Source organism: Pristiophorus japonicus, chromosome 14, assembly GCF_044704955.1.
Source record: "Pristiophorus japonicus isolate sPriJap1 chromosome 14, sPriJap1.hap1, whole genome shotgun sequence".
NCBI classification, from domain to species: domain Eukaryota; kingdom Metazoa; phylum Chordata; class Chondrichthyes; family Pristiophoridae; genus Pristiophorus; species Pristiophorus japonicus.
Genome location: NC_091990.1, coordinates 168,471,051 through 168,489,104, shown reverse-complemented (window position 1 = coordinate 168,489,104; position 18,054 = coordinate 168,471,051). Strand labels below are relative to the sequence as shown.

The following is an 18,054-nucleotide window of genomic DNA, read 5'->3' as shown; positions in this document are numbered from 1 at the left end:
GTTTTCTTTGGAACAGAGGAGGTTAAGGGGAGACCTGATTGCGGTGTATAAAATTATGAGGGACCTGGATAGAGTGGATAGGAAGGACCTGTTTCCCTTGGCAGAGGGGTCAACAACCAGGGGGCATAGATTTAAAGTAATTGGGGGGAGGTTTAGAGGAGAAATGAGGGAAAATTTCTTCACCCAGAGGGTGGTGGGAGTATGGAACTCACTGCCTGAAAGAGTGGTAGAGGCAGAAACCCTCACCACATTTAAAAGGTACTTGGATGTGCACTTGACGTGCTATAACTAGAGGGCTATGGACGAAGAGCTGGAAAGTGGGATTAGGCTGGATAGCTCTTGGTCAGCCGGCACGGACATGGTGGGCCGAAATGGCCTCCTTCCGTGTTGTAAATTTCTATGATTCTATGATTCTATGATACAAGGGAGAAAGGGGCAGAAGGTGGTGTGTTGATGGGGTTAGATGAAGAGGGGTGGGAGGAGGCTCGTGTGGAGCATAAACACCAGCACGGACCTGTTGGGCTGAATGACCTGTTTCTGTGCTGTAAATACCTTGTAACTTTGTAAATTGAGGACGCTGGAAATTAAAACTTCATCTGCTAAACCTTTTCTTCGAGTTCCTGGTAACAAAGAGGTTTTTTTTGCTTTATTTTTATCATCTTCAGGTTGTGGAACTTTTTGTGCCTGTCTTCCCATAGCCACCTAAGAATGCACCATGATTTCAACCTTTCAGACATGTCCTCCCAGGTGTGCTGAGGATTCAGCAGATAGAATTACAATGCACATTATTAGTTGGTTATCCCAGTGAGTGCAGGAACATAAGAACATAGGAACTGAAGTAGGCCATTTAGCTCCTCGAGCCTGTTCTGCCATGCAATGAGATTGTGGCTGATCTGCGACTTAGCTCCATATACCTGTCTTTGCCCCATATCCCTTAATACCTTTTTGGTTAACAAAAATCTATCAATCTCAGATTTAAAATGAACAGTTGACCTAGCATCAGTTGCCATTTGCGGAAGAGAGTTCCAAACTTTTACCACCCTTTTTGTTTAGAAATCGTGGGCGGGAGTGCGGTGAATGAGGGTACGGGGCCCAGAAGAGGCGAGGGCCCAGGGGCAGCACGGGCCTTCCCACACTGTGATATGTGCGCGCACTGGGTCCGTGCAGCAGAGCTGGTCTCCAGTCCTCTTGGTTAACCCTTGCCACTGGACCAAGACCTAGCTCTGTCAAGCCCGTGTGGTGGCTGATGTGCAACGGTCACCTCAGGTTAAATAAATCCACACACAGGCACCTTCCACCCCCTCAACTGGAATTCAGGACTGGAACATCGGGTCCTTCATTGAAACATCTGTGAACTCTCGTGGAAGCAAGTCATCCTCGTTCGAGGGACCACCTATGATGATGATGATGTGTAGAAGTGTTTCCTAGTTTCACTCCTGAAAGGTCTGGCTCTAAAGTTTAGACTATGCCCCCTAGTCCTAGACTCTCCAACCAGCGGGAATAGTTTCTCTCTATCTATTCTCTGTTCCCCTTAATATCTTGAAAACTTTGATCAAATCGCCCCTTAACCTTCTAAATTCCAAGCAATACAACCCTAGTTTGTGTAATCTCTCCTTGTAATTTAACCCTTGCAGTCCGGGTATCATTCTGGTAAATCTACGCTGCACTCCCTCCAAGGCCAATATATCCTCCCTACAGTGTGGTGCCCAGAACTGCTCACAGTGCTCCAGGTGTGGTCTAACCAGGGCTTTGTACAGCTGCAGCATAACTTCTAACCCCCCTTGTATTCTAGTCCTCCAGTTATAAAAGCCAGCATTCCATGATCCTTTTTGATTATTTTCTGTACCTGTCCATGACAGTTTAATGATCGATGTACATGGAACCCCAAGTCTCTTTGGACCTCCACTGTTTCTAGCTTTTCACCATTTAGAAAGTATTCTGTTCTGTCCTTTTTAGGTCTAAAGTGAATGACCGCACATCTGCCTACATTGGCATCACATTGCAGCACATTTAATATTGTGTTTATGAAGACAACCAGGTCCTGGTCCATGAAGGTCACTTCACAGAATCTCTGCTCAGCTATTTCCTTTAGGATTTGCACACTCCATAGCTGGATGAAGAATACTTCACCATTTATACCAATTGAATAGACTTTTAAAGGTTGGTCTGCATTGACCAGTTAATGCCTACTGACAAGCAGAGTTATGCATAGCTGCCATTTTAAAATTGATGTTGTACTTTAAAAGATATATCTATTATCCTGTGAATTGCCAAAATAGGAAAATGTAGCTACATTTGTCTCTCTAGGGACACAAATCCAAGGGTGGCAGATCTGAGATGGGGCAGAATTTCCACTTGCCCCAGGGATATGCCCTAGCCCTGTTTCAAATCCTGGGGTCTGGGGCATTTGTGTTGTCCTGGTGGTCACCTTCAGCTGTTAAGATACCAATGGAGCATTGGGTGAAGGGAGGGATTTAGTAGCACTGGGCACATATGAGCATAGGAACAGGAGTAGCCCATTCAACTCCTCAAGACTCTACCGCCATTCAATGAGATCATAGCTGATCTGTATCTTAACTTCATGCACCTGCCTTGGCTCCATATCCTTTTATACCCTTGTATAGCATAACTCTATCGATTTTAGCTTAAAAATGATCAATTGAGCTAGTATCTACTGCTTTTTGTGGGAGAGAGTTCCACACTTCTACCACCCTTCACGTGAAGAAATGCTTCCTAACTTCTCTCCTTAATGGCCTGGCTCTGATTTAAGGTTATGTTACTTTGTCCGAGACTTCCGCACCAGCGTTAAACATTTCTCTCTATCTACCCCATCAATTCCTTTCAAAATCCTAAAAAACTTCAATTAAATCACCCCTTAGCCTTCTATACTCCAGGGAACACAAGTCTAGTTTATGTAATGTCTGCTCATAATCTAACCCTTGGAGCCCTGGTAACCTTCTGCTGAATCTGCCCTGCGTTCCTTCCAAGGCCAATATCTCCTTTCTAAAGTGCGTTGCCCAGAACTGTGCACAGTGCTCCAGATGAGGTCTAACCAGGGCTTTGTGTAGCTGTAGCAAAACTTCCACCCTGTTATATTTAAGCCCTCTAGTTATAAACGCTAACATCCCATTATTCTTTATGATTTTTTTTTGTACCTGACACCTAGGGCTAGACGGAGCGCTATCTTTTGAAATCTTGAAAAAGTAGTGCCAGGGGCTATTGATTCTCAGCTTCCAGTAAATTTTCTGTTCGCGCTCCAGGAAAAAATTGGAGCACTAAATCAAGCGCTAATGACATCAGTAGGGTGCTACCAGCAGAGCGATAATTAAAGGGGAGGTTGCATCATTGTGAAGATTCTCATTATCAGCATTGCTGGCTGTGAAGGCGACCTGCAACCAACTCAATCCGCTGATCATAATGTCTGATCCCACACCCAGGGAGAGAGCGCAACGTTTCACGGACGAGGCATTGGATTCATTGGTCGTGGGAGTACAGGAAAGGAGGGCAGTGCTGTTCCCGGTCACTGGAAGGAGGCCATTGCCCAGGTCTTCAGGACAATGTGGAGGGAAATGGCCCAGGAGGTCTCGGCCAGTAGTGTGGTTGTACGCAGCCTGATACAGTGCTGGAACAATGTGGCCTGCCCAGAGGAGCTGATCAAGTGTGGTCAGTGCTTCAATTGTTCGCATGCCAGACATGAGACTCCCAAAGCAAGCGCTCTACTCCGAACTCCTTCACGGCAAACGAGCCAAAAGTGGGCAGAGGAAACGTTACAAGGACACCATCAAAGCCTCCCTGGTAAAATGCAACATCCCCACTGACACCTGGGAGTCCCTGGCCAAAGACCGCCCTAAGTGGAAGAAGTGCATCCGGGAGGGCGCTGAGTACCTCAAGTCTCATCGCCGAGAGCGTGCAGAAATCAAGCACAGGCAGCGGAAAAAGTATGCGGCAGACCAGTCCCACCCACCCTTTCCCCAACAGTTTTGGTCGAGTGGCAGGATTCCTCCCAATTTTTTCAAAGGTCTTTTGGCTCATGACAGACTGGCTCACCCCTGTGCCGATTTCCATAGAGACTGGGACCCCGTCAATGTCCACTTCCATCATCCACGGAGAACTTCCGGTGGAGCAGCTAAAGATTCCATACTCTTCTCCCAGGGTTTGAGCAGCTTCATCTTCATCTGTGTCGGAGCCCTGGTGATTGGCCAACTCATCAGAGACACAGTGAGTACAGCCTTTTCTGCACATTCTCTGAAGGTGCCCTTTTTCTTTGCAGCCTTTGCATGCATAGTCTTTGTAGCGGCACTGGTGGGCCCTGTGGTTTCTTCAACAGCGCCAGCACGGGGCCATCCGGTTTGCCCCATGCGGCGGACTCAGGGTTGCGGGACTTGGGGCAGCATTTCTGCCTTTAGAAGTATCCATGCGGTGCATTGCACTCACTGGTTTAGAGTCCTGGGTCAGTATTCACCTGGAGTCGCTGGCCGAAACCACGTAGGTCTGGCTCACTTGAATTGCTTTCTGCAGGGTGACCATGATGTCAGCTGAGAGCAATTTGTGTAGGAGGCCTTCGTGGCCGATCCCGATGACAAATATGTCCCTTAGTGCTTCATTAAGGTGGTCGCCAAACTCACACGGTGCGGCTAGTCTTCTTAAGTGTGCAGCATACTTGGCAATTTCTTGGCCCTCAGGTCGCCGGTAAGTGTAGAACCGGGTGCCTGGCTGTGAGGATGCTTTCTTTCAGTTTTAGTTGTTCCTCATAGCTCTTGGTGGTTGTCTTCTCCGGGGCTAGTAAGTCCCTGACGAGACCGTAGATGGCGGGCCCACAAGTGCTAAGCAGGATGGCCCTGCGTTTGTTCGGTAGTATGGCCGGTGTGTCCCCGTCCAGGTCGTTGGCTATAAAGAAATGTTCCAATCTTTCCACAAAAGCATCCCAATCTTCCCCCTCTGTAAATTGCTGAAGGTTGCTGAGGTTAGACATGTTGAGCGTGTAGTTCGTGATCTCGTATTCCCGTCGCCAGTTGTCGTGTATGTAGGCACCTTTAGTAATGACTCCACGAGGCAGGGTATGGTACTTAAACTGTGAAGACCTGCAGTCCTTTATTTGCAGCTCCTGAGTGCCGAAAACGAGCTTTGTGTTCCTTTTTATACTGGGTTACCTGCCGTGTGCAGGCAACCCCTGGGCCTCCAGCAACAGCACTCTCTGGTGTACCGGTAAGGTGTGTACAGTACAAGTGTACATTCAATGTGGCATAACAGTGTTACAGACATCACACAGTGAACAGGCATGCCTACATAACACATCACGTGCGCTCCCTGGATAGCGGGCATTCACTGCAAGGATGCGCTGCGTGTGGTCACACACCAACTGCACGTTTAGGGAGTGGTATCCCTTTCGGTTTCTGAATACCTCTGCATTGTGGAATGGTGCTCGCAAGGCCACGTGTGTGCAGTCAATGGCTCCTTGAACCCTCGGAAAGCCCGCAATTCTGCCAAACCCTAAAGCCCTCTCGTTTTGACTGTCCCTGCTCATAGAGAACTTTATGAAGCCCATTCTGCGAGCGTACAGAGACGTGCCGAATGCAGCAACGTGCAGCGTGTTGAGAGATGCTGAATATATCCCCTGCTGCTGCCTGGAAGGAACCAGAGGCATAGAAGGCCAGCGCCACGGTCACCTTCACTGTGATGGGCAGCGCAGTCCTGTTGGCGCTGGTAGGCTGTAGGTCTGCCTGTAGGAGATGGCATATCTCTGTCAGCACTTCCTTTCGGAAGCGCAGCCTTCTCACGCATGCTCCTCAGAGAGCTGCAGGTATGAGCGATAGTCCCTGCAAACCCTTGGGGGGGTCTTCCCCGGACATGTTCAACCTCTCCTCACCCATGGGCCCACATGGCCAAGAGCCCTCCTTCTAGCTTGAAGCTGCCTGCCAATAGCAACCAGCATAATACTCTGGCAAACTAGTATTTCTCCCATTGAAATCTCTCACTGACCTTGTATGGAAACTGTAACGGCACATAAAATCACCATTTGCAAGTCGGAGCTTCACGCAGCATGCTGTTCACAACCGTAGCAGTCAATGTCAACTGTGATGTCTAATCCTCCATCCTCCCTTTAAATATGCTGCCAATTCCGCCTGCTGCATCCTGGGAACGCCGATATATTTCAGACGTTTCCTGGGGCGGGCATTAAATGAGGCGTAAGGGCCGAATTTTCTATCTGGGGCGCTAGTGCACTGTTGTACAATGATTGACGCCATGATCTCAGTCAAAATGGAGGGCGGGCCGTAAGTTTTTGCACTGCTGCAAATCAGTTGCCGAATTTACCGGCCGGGCGCTAAAACCTGGATGCGCGTCGTTATCACCAAAAACAGCATTTACTGCCCCTCTGGAGCACAAATAGAGGCACAAAAGTGCCAAAAATTGAGCCCATTAGACCCTGTTGTCTCTGTTTCTCTTTGTGGGTGTGTCTCTCTCTTCTGTCTCTCCTTTACTTTCTGTTTTTTTATATCTTTCATCTGTTTATTCTTCTACTTAAGCGTTTTTCTCTCCTTTGCTGTGCTTTTCTGTCCTTGTCTTTGTCTACTGCTGTTTATTTGTATGTATCTGTGTATATCTCTCTTTAGCTCTGGTTTTGTCTCTCGCTCAGTCTATGCCGTTCGCTCTCTCGTCAGGTCCTTCTCTTTTTCTGTCTCTATCCTTTTCTATCTTTCTATACCTGTCATTTCCTCACACTGTTTCTCCGTATCTGTCTGTCTTCCCCTCTATCATTCTATTTCTTTGTCTTTCTGTCTTTTTCATTCTCCGACCTCTGTCTATATCATGTTATTTTTCTATTTCTCTCCGCATGCTCCTTTTCTGTCTCTCGCTTGCTCCGTTGCTCTCCATCCTATGGCTCTCTCTTGTATTTTTCTCTGTATGTGAGGCACTGTCTATCTTTCTTGACCTGTGTGAGAACACCTGCGGCAGGTCGGGGCCATAAAAGGAGCGGAGGTGCGGCGTTCTGGAGCAGCGTGGAGGCGTACTACTTCAGGGAGCAGTGTGAGCTGGTGCAGGAGGGCGACAGCAGCGAAGGGTAACGTCATCAAGTTCCAGGTCGGTGATTGGAGCATGGGCAGGTACAGCAGGAGCGGTGAGGTCGGGGCGAAGGAGTGGCGAGAGAATGTAGAGGGACGTGATCGGGGCCCAGGAGAGGCGTGAGTTCGGGGGCCCAGGGGCCCAGGGGTAGCACGGGCCAGCCCACACTGTGCGATATGTGTGCTCACTAGGTCCGTGCAGCAGAGCTGGTATCCAGTCATCTTGGATAACCCTTGCCACTGGACCAAGACCTAGTTCTGTCAAGCCCGTGTGGTGGCTGGTGTGCAACGGCCACCCCACGTTAAAAAAAGATGCACAGGCACCTTCAAGATATAGTTCAGGATCTGGAATATTAGGTCTTTCATTGAAATACCTGTGAACTCATCCCTTTTTGGCGTGGAAGCAAGTCATCCTCGTTTCGAGGGACTGCCTATGATGATGATTCTTTATCTCTGTCTATCTCCCTCTCTGTCTTTCTCTCTCCCTCGCTCTGTATGCTCCTCTCAATCTCTGTGCCCGTCTCAATTTCTGTCTTACTGTACCCTATCTGCCTCCCTGTGGTTTTTATCTTTGTGTGTCTTTCAGTCTTTTGCTCTCCCTCTCTGTTTCTTTGAGCACCTTTCTCTTCCCTTACACACTTTCTTTTCAAACATTTAATAAACTGAAGTGACAAGACTTGTTACGGAATTTTGGCAGAGATTGGTTTAGAACCACACTCATGCCTTGAGCCTTTCTGCGGTGCAGCCTACATCATCTGTGAGGTCAGAAGCACAGAGATTGCTGCACAGTGCTACACTATTCAGCTGGTGTGAAAACAGACCTGGTGTGAGATATCCATGCAACTCGGAGGTTGTGGCTGCCGCCTCCGGGAACATTACCCTGGGTAAGATTGTGCTGAAGTGATACCTCTACTGTCAGCGATCTTTGGGCCTGCTGTCTGTGCTAATATAAAAGTCAGGTTCTCTGTATGAGGATGTTGTGGCTTTGAGTGTCTTGTATTACTGTTTTATCAAGACCTTACATTCACACATAAATTTTATAAAAGCTGCTACATCCTGCACAGGATATAAGAAAAAGCTGGTTGCTCGATATCTGGCTCCTCTCTCACCTTTACCCACCAAGTTCTCTATCACCACTATAACCTTTCAGTACTAGGTAGTATTTCTCTGAATTTTTATCTCTGGTTCTTCCTGAGTTCCAAAAAAGCCACACACTTCCTCCTCATGTATACTCACTCCAGTACTTGAATGCATAGGCCTGGAGTTTCCAACTTGGGCACAACCCGAAAGTTGCACCCAATGTCAAGACCATTTTCCTGATGTCAAGTTACACTCAAGTAGCCTCCCAATCTCATTAGAATACGCCCGAACTTAAAGTGGGCGTACATGGGCCTAAATCAGCGTAAACAATCAATACCCAAGGAAACGCTGAACCCACACCTGTCTATTTCTTCTTTAAATTTGGGCTAGAAATTGGCCAGCCTTGTGCTCGTTTTTTTCGGCGATATTTCGCCTTTTTTGATGTTGAAAGGTGCTCACCTAAATTGGCCAAAGTTGTGTGCCGGCGGTTTTGAAATACCGCTGAAAAACAGACTGCAGTTGTGCAACGCCAAAAAAAGTGGTATCGCTTTAAATTGGCTGTTCGGCGCACCCGTATTCTGCGTGGAAAAACCCCGCCCGAGAAAAGCCTACAGTGATAAGTATGAAGACCTGCAAAAAAGGTAAGTTAAGGTTTTTATTTTTTAATTCTTTTGCAGCGATTACTTAGTTAAGGGTCTTGTAAATGTTTTGGGATTTTTGATTTTTTGTTTTTTGCAAATTTTTGTGTGTGTTTTCACCCCTCCCAAGGCCTGTCTTTTTGGCAGTAATCGTCCTCGGGCTAAAGTTAGCGAGAACCGCGATTTCCACCGTGAATCCTTGTGCAACACCGATTTTTACCATTGGCTGCATTTTGTTGCCAGTTTTACCCCTTTAAAAAATAGCGGTATTTGTAACGGTATCTTTGCGCAAAAATGCCAAGAAAATATCGCTATCGCCAAAAGACCAATTTCTAGCTAGTAGCAAAAGACCAATTTCTGGGATGTAACTAGTAGAGTGGACAAGGGAGAACCAGTGGATGTGGTGTATTTGGACTTTCAAAAGGCTTTTGACAAGGTCCCACACAAGAGATTGGTGTGCAAAATTAAAGCACATGGTATTGGGGGTAATGTATTGATGTGGATAGAGAACTGGTTGGCAGACAGGAAGCAGAGAGTCGGGATAAACGGGTCCTTTTCAGAATGGCAGGCAGTGACTAATGGGGTGCCGCAGGGCTCAGTGCTGGGACCCCAGCTATTTACAATATATATTAATGTTTTAGACGAAGGAAATGTAATATCTCCAAGTTTGCAGATGACACTAAGCTGGGTGGCAGTGCGAGCTTCGAGGAGGATGCTAGGAGGCTGCAGGGGGACTTGGACAGGTTAGGTGAGTGGGCAAATGCATAGCAGATGCAGTATAATGTGGATAAGTGTGAGGTTATCCACTTTGGTGCAAAAACAGGAAGGCAGATTATTATCTGAATGGTGACAGATTAGTAAAAGGGGAGGTGTAATGAGACCTGGGTGTCATGGTACATCAGTCATTGAAAATAGGCATGCAGTTACAGCAGGCAGTAAAGAAAGCAAATGGCATGCTGGCCTTCATAACGAGGGGATTTGAGTATAGGAGCGGGGAGGTTTTACTGCAGTTGGTGAGACCACACCTTAAGTATTGTGTGCAGTTTTGGTCTCCTAGTCTGAGGAAGGACATTCTTGCTATTGAGGGAGTGCAATGAAGGTTCACCAGACTGATTCCCGGGATGGCACAACGGACATATGAAGAAAGACTGGATCGTCTAGGCTTATATTCACTGGAATTTAGAAGAATGAGAGGGGATCTCATAGAAACACAGAAAGTTCTGACGGGATTGAACAGGTTAGATGCAGGAAGAATGTTCCCGATGTTGAGGAAGTCCAAAACCAGGGGTCACAGTCTAAGGATCAGGGGTAAGTCATTTGGGACCGAGATGAGGAGAAACTGCTTCACTCAGAGAATTGTGAACCTGTGGAATTCTCTACCACAGAAAGTTGTTGAGGTCAGTTCATTAGATATATTCAAAAGGGAGTAAGATGTGGCCCTTACGACTAAAGGGATCAAGGGGTATGGTGAGAAAGCAGGAAAGGGATACTGAGGTGAATGATCAGCCATGATCTTATTGAATGGTGGTGCAGGCTTGAAGGGCCGAATGGCCTACTCCTGCATCTATTTTCTATGTTTCAATGTTTCTAGCCCTTTGAGTCTTAAAATGTAAGTTTCAACTAATTTTACCATCATTCATGCACATCAGGCACATCATGTTTAAGAACTTGCAAGAGGGGAAATTTTTCAATTTTTATTGTGGCCTATATTTATGCCATAAAAATCCATTAAAAGAAACAGAAAATACAGAGCAGGTCTCAGTAATGATCACCTCTTCTTTAAAACGCTCAAAAAATTGCAATTAAGAGACCACAAAAATGACTTTGCTTCCTGCTGTGTCTGAAAATCTTGAACGACCCCTGACCAAACACAGTTTGGGGATTTTCACATTTGAGAGTTGGGAACGTGGCCAGCTTTTTGGGTGGAGATTTGTTCCGACAGAGAGGTTGATGGATGGATGTAAAAGATCGAGGGGATGTTGGTGTATTGCAGTTATGTGCATAACTCACTTACCTCTAAAATTCCCTCATCTTTTAAGCCACTTCAATTGTTAGTGCCCAGATTATGGGTGTGTCTGGGTGCAAATGTGGAGGAACCTCTAGGCCATAACCTAGGCAATACTGAGGGGGTGCTGTATTGTCAGAGGTAGATGACAGTGTCATAGCTGTACTGGAACAGTTTCGCTAGGTGAATGGCTGGCTCTGGAGCACAGGTCTTTAGCAGTACATCATCATCATCATCGTAGGCAGTCCCTCGTATCGAGGATGACTTGCTTCCACGGCAAAAAAAGGATGAGTTGACAGGTGTTTCAATGAAGGACCTAATATTCCAGGTCCTGAACTACATGTTGAAGGGTGGAAGATGCCTGTGCGTGGATTTTTTTAACGTGTGGTGGCTGTTGCACACCAGCCACCACACGGGCTTGACAGAGCTAGGTCTTGGTCCAGGGGCAAGGGTTAACCAAGACCACTGGAGACCAGCTCTGCTGCACAGACCTATTGCACACACATATCACAGTGTGGGCTGGCCCGTGCTGCCCCTGGGCCCCTGGCCCCGAACTCACGCCTCTCCTGGGCCCCGATCACGTCCCTCTACAATCTCTCGCCACTCCTTCGCCCCGATCTCGCCGCTCCTGCTGTACCTGCCCATGTTTCAATCACCGACATGGACCTTGATGACGTCACTTTTCACTGCTGTCGCAGTAGAGCCAATGATGATGTCAGGGTCCATTTGCTGTGAGTAGTACACTCCCCTGCTTCTTAATGTCACATGGAGTGAACTGAATTGCCTGGACACTGGTCTCTAAGATGATGGGGACCTCTACAGGAAACTGATTCAGTATCATCCACTCAGCATTTTTGGCTAAAAATAGCCACCTCTTGTACTTGCATGCTAGGCTCCATCATCGTTGAGGATGGAGATGTTCATGGATTCTCCTCATCCTTGTAATTCCCTGGTTGTCCACCAAGGGACAGCTCTCACAGTTTTTCAGGTCTACTGAGCTGAGATTCTACTGTTGCCAATGAGCAAAATGTGCCATTAGACATATTTCTTATCATTTGTGCCCTAACAATGCTGAAGGATTGATTGTTTTCAGGAATCTGGCCGACTACACAATTGGCAGGATTTTTGACATTATAGACTACACAATAGAGAACTATATATCCAAGTTTGGCTATGACACAAAGATGGGTTTCAAATGGCATATTGGCCTTCATAGCAAGAGGATTTGAGTATAGGAGCAGGGAGGTCTTACTGCAGTTGTACAGGGCCTTGGTGAGGCCACACCTTGAATATTGTGTATAGTTTTGGTCTCCTAATCTGAGGAAGGATATTCTTGCTATTGAGGGAGTGCAGTGAAGGTTCACCAGACTGATTCGTGGGATGGCAAAACTGACATATGAAGAAAGACTGGATCGACTAGGCTTATATTCACTGGAATTTAGAAGAATGAGAGGGGATCTCATAGAAACATAAAAAATTCTAGCGGGATTGGACAATTAGATGCAGGAAGAATGTTCCCGATGTTGGGGAAGTCCAGAACCAGGGGTCACAGTCTAAGGATAAGGGGTAAGCCATATAGGACCAAGATGAGGAGAAACTTCTTCACTCAGAGAATTGTGAACCCGTAGAATTCTCTACCACAGAAAGTTGTTGAGGCCAGTTCGTTAGATATATTCAAAAGGGAGTTAGATGTGGCCCTTACGGCTAAAGGGATCAAGAGGTATGGAGAGAAAGCAGGAATGGGGTACTGAAGTTGCATGATTGGCCATGATCATATTGAATGGTGGTGCAGGCTCGAAGGGTTAAATGGCCAACTCCTGCACCTATTTTCTATGTTTCTATGTTTCTATAGTAAGTAGTGTAGACAGGAGTCTAAAACACTAGGGAGCTTCAAAGAGATTCAGGGATCCATGAGCACAGATCACTAAAATGGAAGAGTCAGATGCAAAAAAAATCACAAAGGCTAATGGAATGTTAGTCTTTATAACTAGAGGGCTAAAATGTAAAAGGGAGAAAGTTTGGCTACTGCTATACAAAGCCCTGATTAGACCACATCTGGAGTACTGTGCACAGTTCTGGGCAACGCACTTTAGAAAGGGTCATCATCATAGGCAGTCCCTCGGAATCGAGGAAGACTTGCTTCCACTCTTAAAATGAGTCCCTATGTGGCTGAACGGTCCAATATGAGAACCATAGTCCCTGTCACAGGTGGGACAGATAGTCGTTGAGAGAAGGGGAGGGTGGGACTGGTTTGCCGCACGCTCTTTCCATTGCCTGCATGCTCTCGGCGACGAGACTCGAGGTGCTCAGCGCCCCTCCCGGATGCACTTCCTCCACTTAGGGCGGTCTTTGGCCAGGGACTCCCAGGTGTCGGTGGGGATGTTGCACTTTATCAAGGAGGCTTTGAGGGTGTCCCTGTAACGTTTCCTCTGCCCATCTTTGGCTCGTTTGCCGTGAAGGAGTTCAGAGTAGAGCGCTTGCTTTGGGAGTCTCGTGTCTGGCATGCGAACAATGTGGCCTGCCCAGCGGAGCTGATCAAGTGTGGTCAGTGCTTCAATGCTGGGGATGTTGGCCTGGTTGAGGGTGCTAACGTTGGGTATATTGGCCTTGGAAGGAGTGTAGCGTAGATTCACCAGAATGGTAACAGGGTTCCAAGGGTTAGATTCTGAGGAGAGAGAACATAAACGAGGCAATTCCCTGGAATATAGAAGGTTAAGGGGTGATTTAATTGAGGTTTTTAGGATTTTGGGAGGAATTGTGGGGTAGATCGAAAGAAACTTTTTCTGCTGGTGGGGAAGTCTATAACAAGGGACATAACGTTAACATCAGAGCCAGGCCATTAAGGAGAAAAGTTCGGAAATATTTCATGTGAAGGGTGATAGAAGTGTGGAAATCTCTTCCACAAAAGGCAGCAGATGTAACTCAATTAATCATTTTTAATCCGAGATCGAGAGATTTTTGCTCGACAAGGGTATAAAATATATGGAGCCAAGGCAGATAGAACAAATTAAGATACAGATCAGCCATGATCTCGTTGAATGGCGGGACAGGCTCGAGGGGCTGAATGGCCTACTCCTGTTCCTATGCACCCAGTGCTACTAAATTCCTCCCCTTCACCTGCTCCATTGGTACCTTAAATGCTGAGGGTGACCACCAGGACTGCACAGAGGCCCCTGACCCCAGGATTTGAAACAGGGCCAGGGCACATCCATGGGCAAATGGAAATTTTGCCTCACCTCCCTAGGACTATTGCCCCTCGAGAGATAAATATAGCTAAATTATCCTATCCATTTTGTCAATTCACAGGATAATAACCATATCTTATGAGTTCATGGACTCATCGCCCCTTTTTTTTGCTTGGTTGTCCACCAAGGTGCACCCCTCACAGCTGTGCAGGGTCTTCTAGGCTGCGATTCTGTTGTCGGTTACATCCGAGCCAGGGTATCCCTGGAGATGGAGCACGCGGTCTCCATCGGTACGCTCGCGGCCTTCCGCGAGAGGTGGGCACCGGAGGGAATGGAGTGCATCATCACCCCCGGCAACCACATTTTAATTTGATCATTTAAGTTTAAAGTTTAATTTTCCGGTTTTAGTGCCCCCCCCGTTCCCCCCCTCCCCCCCGCACTGCCTTTTAGCCAGGGGGTACTTGTATAATTTGTGTGTTGGTGCCCTCAAAAAAAAACAAAAAAAAGGGGCACTGGAAAAATATATATTTTGGAAGGGGCATTTGTTTAAAGTGCACAACCAAAATAGTTGAGATTCTGTTGTTGCCAATAACTGTCTCATTTTCTTCTTATTGAACTTTGTCGTGATTGTTTACAGCTAAGCACCTTCAGGCCACTTCAGAGGGTATTAAAGCCAAGCACATAATGTCAGACTGAGGTCACATGTTGACTCAGTCAATCCCTCACAGACATTAGTGAACTAAATGAGGTTTATACAATGGTGGTGCTCACTTATATTATTCAGATTTATTAAATTTAATTTCACAACTTGTCATAGTGGGATTTGAACTTATAACCTCTAAGTTTCTGGTCCTATACCATAACCACTGGGCTACCAGTGAAACAACTGCAACGATGATCTCAGTGACTTAGATATAGACACATCTCTGTTAACGTGAACAAGAGCAAAAATAATCGGGTTTGAATCTCATTCACAGTTAATTCACTTCAGCTTTAGTTAGTATAAACTTGGCCACTTGTTACGTAATCGCATTAAAACTGATTTTTTTTCGTTCCTTCTTGTAGCTTCCTGTTTGTATTTAACATAGTCAAACCTTACTCTCTCTGTTTCCTGTGCAGAGCTGAACCATCTCTGATTTTTTTGTATATATATTCTTACGATTAAAAATAGTTGCTGATGAAGGGGTGCAGATAATAATGACTTGTTTCCTGTCCTGGTCACAGTTCCGCACGGCAACATTCAGATGCTGATTGAAAAGACTCGGCTTGAACTGTAAGGCACATCTGGAGGAACATTCTGATTAAACTTCCTCAACTTAGGAGAAACCCGTCTTCATTCTGTCAGGTACAGGATTAACTTTCTATAATCTTTGTCCGTTCCTCATTGATGCACATACGTTTACGATTGGGAACGCTGCTTTCTTTAAAAGTAGTGGCAGTGGTGTGTGTGCGTACTTGTATATATAGTGGATACTTTCATTTGTAACCACATATTGTAGATACAGTCTCTTGTACAGGAGCTGTTTTATATGGTTTCACGATAAGAAGGTGAGCTGCTCGCAGTGTCTGAGAGATTGAAGAATGTTACAGTCTGTTACACTTGGGGAAGGGGCAGAAGGTGGTATGAAACCCTGTGTTTCTTATGTGCCTTAACATCGTAACTGTGTTCATTATTTCTCGTAAAATCATAAGCGTTGCTTTCATTATCACATTAAGATGTTGCTATACATAGAAATTCTTACCCAATATGTTTTTTTGTGGGTCCCCTGTTAGAGAAGGATTATATTTTATTTATTCATGGGACTGAGTTTCGCTGACAAGGCTGAAGTTTATTGGTTATCCCTCGGGCCCCAATCATTTCATATAACTGAGTGACTTGCTCTGCCACTTTCAATGGGCAGTTAAGGGTCAACCATGTCGGAATGGAATTGGAGTCACTCATTGACTCGACCAAATAAGGATGGCAGGTTTAGATCCCTAAAGGACATTAGCGAATCTGTTATTTTTTTTAATGATAATACAACAGGTTTACGGTCACTTTTACTGATGCCAGCTTTTTTTTTTCTAAGTGCGCAAATTCTTTAAAACTGACTTAATTTTCAAATTTCCATGATGGAATGTGAACTCGTGTGCTCTGTCCGGGTCTCTGGATTATTAGTCCAGTAACATACGTACGACACTACTGTAACCTTGAATAATACATTGGAGTAGGGTTCTTGCATTGATAAACTGGGAGCAGTGTGTAGTACTGCCAATAATAGCATTGTCAACGTGGTGGAATTCAGGATCCAACTATTTGTGATTCCCAAGAGTGGCCATTGGGGAAGATGGAAAAAAATAGGTTTCATCCCATTAATGCATCAATGGACCCGTTGCACCAATGGGCCCAGAAGAGGCGAGGGCCCAGGGGCAGCACGGGCCAGCCCACACTGCGATATGTGTGCTCACTAGGTCCGTGCAGCAGAGCTGGTTTCCAGTCATCTTGGTTAATCCTTGCCACTGGACCAAGACCTAGCTCTGTCAAGCCCGTGTGGTGGCTGGTGTGCAACAGCCACCCCACGTTAAAAAAATCCACGCACAGGCACCTTCCACTCTTCAGGATGTAGTTCGGGATCCGGAATATTAGGGCCATCATTGAAACACCTGTGAACTTTTTGATGTGGAAGCAAGTCATCCTCGACTCGAGGGATTGCCTATGATGACCCATTAGTGACCAGCGATATAGCTTCAAAGATAAAAAGAGGAGAGCAGCAGTCGGAGGTCAAGGAGCTGTAAGTAAGCAGTGCTCTCCTGGTGCCATGCTAGCAATATAAAACCAGGGGCCGAACTTGGTCGCCTGCCCATTTCTCGGCAGAATGCCGGTGGTGTGTCGTTTCATACCGCTGGGGCGGAGTGCTGGCAACATTGGTACGGGCGGTTCTGTGCGGTGCGTCAGTGGAGTGGAGTTGGACGGTCTGCTCCGGCAGGGCAGCATAAGCTGTCTGGGACTTGGGACTTGGGACTCTTTGGGTCCTGCGTTCTGTGCACGCGCACTCTTCCATCGACCTCCATCCACAACCCACCCCCGCCCACCCCAAGAAGAGCAGTTCAGAGGCCAGAAACTGCCGACGTTGGGTCGCAGGTAGGTGTCTCGAGGTACATTTAGATTTTTAATTATTTTGTGCAGCGTTTATGATTTATTTATAATACTTATATTGTTATTTATTTATTTAGTTACTTCTATGTTTTTCTGGGGGGGGGTGAATAGATCGCTGGGTGGATTAGATCTATCTGGGGGGAGGACTGGATCTCTTGGGATTAGATCTCTGGGCGGGGGTGAGATTACTGGGTGGGGGGGGGGGTTTAGATCTCTTGGGGGGGGGTTTAGATCTCTGGGGGGGGTTACATCTCTGGCAAGGGGGGGTTAGATCTCTGGGGAGGGGGTTACATCTCTGGGGGGGGTTACATCTCAGGGGGGGGTTACATCTCAGGGGGGGGTTACATCTTGGGGGGGGGGGTTACATCTCTGGGGGGGGTTACATCTCTGGGGGGGGTTACATATCTGGGGGGGTTACATCTTGGGGGGGGGTTACATCTCTGGGGGGGGTTACATCTCTGGGGGGGTTACATCTCTGGGGGGGTTACATCTCTGGGGGGGGTTACGTCTCTGGGAGGGGTTACGTCTCTGGGGGGGGTTACGTCTCTGGGGGGGGTTACATCTTGTGGGGGGTGGTTACATCTCGAGGGGGGTTACATCTCGGGGGGGGGGGGTTATATCTCGGGGAGGGGGTTATATCTCGGGGAGGGGGTTACATCTTGGGGGGGAGGTTACATCTTGGGGGGGTTACATCTCGGGGGGGATTAGATCTCTGGGCGGGGGATTAGATCTCTGGGCGGGGGATTAGATCTCTGGGCGGGGGATTCGATCTCTGCGGGGGGTTAGATCTCTGGGCGGAGGATTAGATCTCTGGGCGGGGGATTAGATCTCTCTGGGGGCTTAGATCTCTGCGGGGGGATTAGAGCTCTGGGGGGGTATTAGAGCTCTGGGGGGGGATTAGATCTCTGGGGGGGATTAGATCTCTGGTGGGGATTAGATCTCTGGGGGA

The 18,054-nt window shown here is 47.0% G+C and overlaps 1 protein-coding gene across 1 annotated transcript in view; it reads left to right on the top strand.

Moving 5' to 3' along the window:
• Nucleotides 1-18,054, top strand: part of LOC139280225 (circularly permutated Ras protein 1-like) — a 151,103-nt gene that overhangs the window by 20,955 nt on the left and 112,094 nt on the right. Inside the window, exon 2 of the mRNA XM_070899839.1 lies at nt 15,194-15,314. The gene's annotated coding sequence lies outside the window, so the exon portion shown is untranslated. The remainder of the gene's footprint in view (nt 1-15,193; nt 15,315-18,054) is intronic.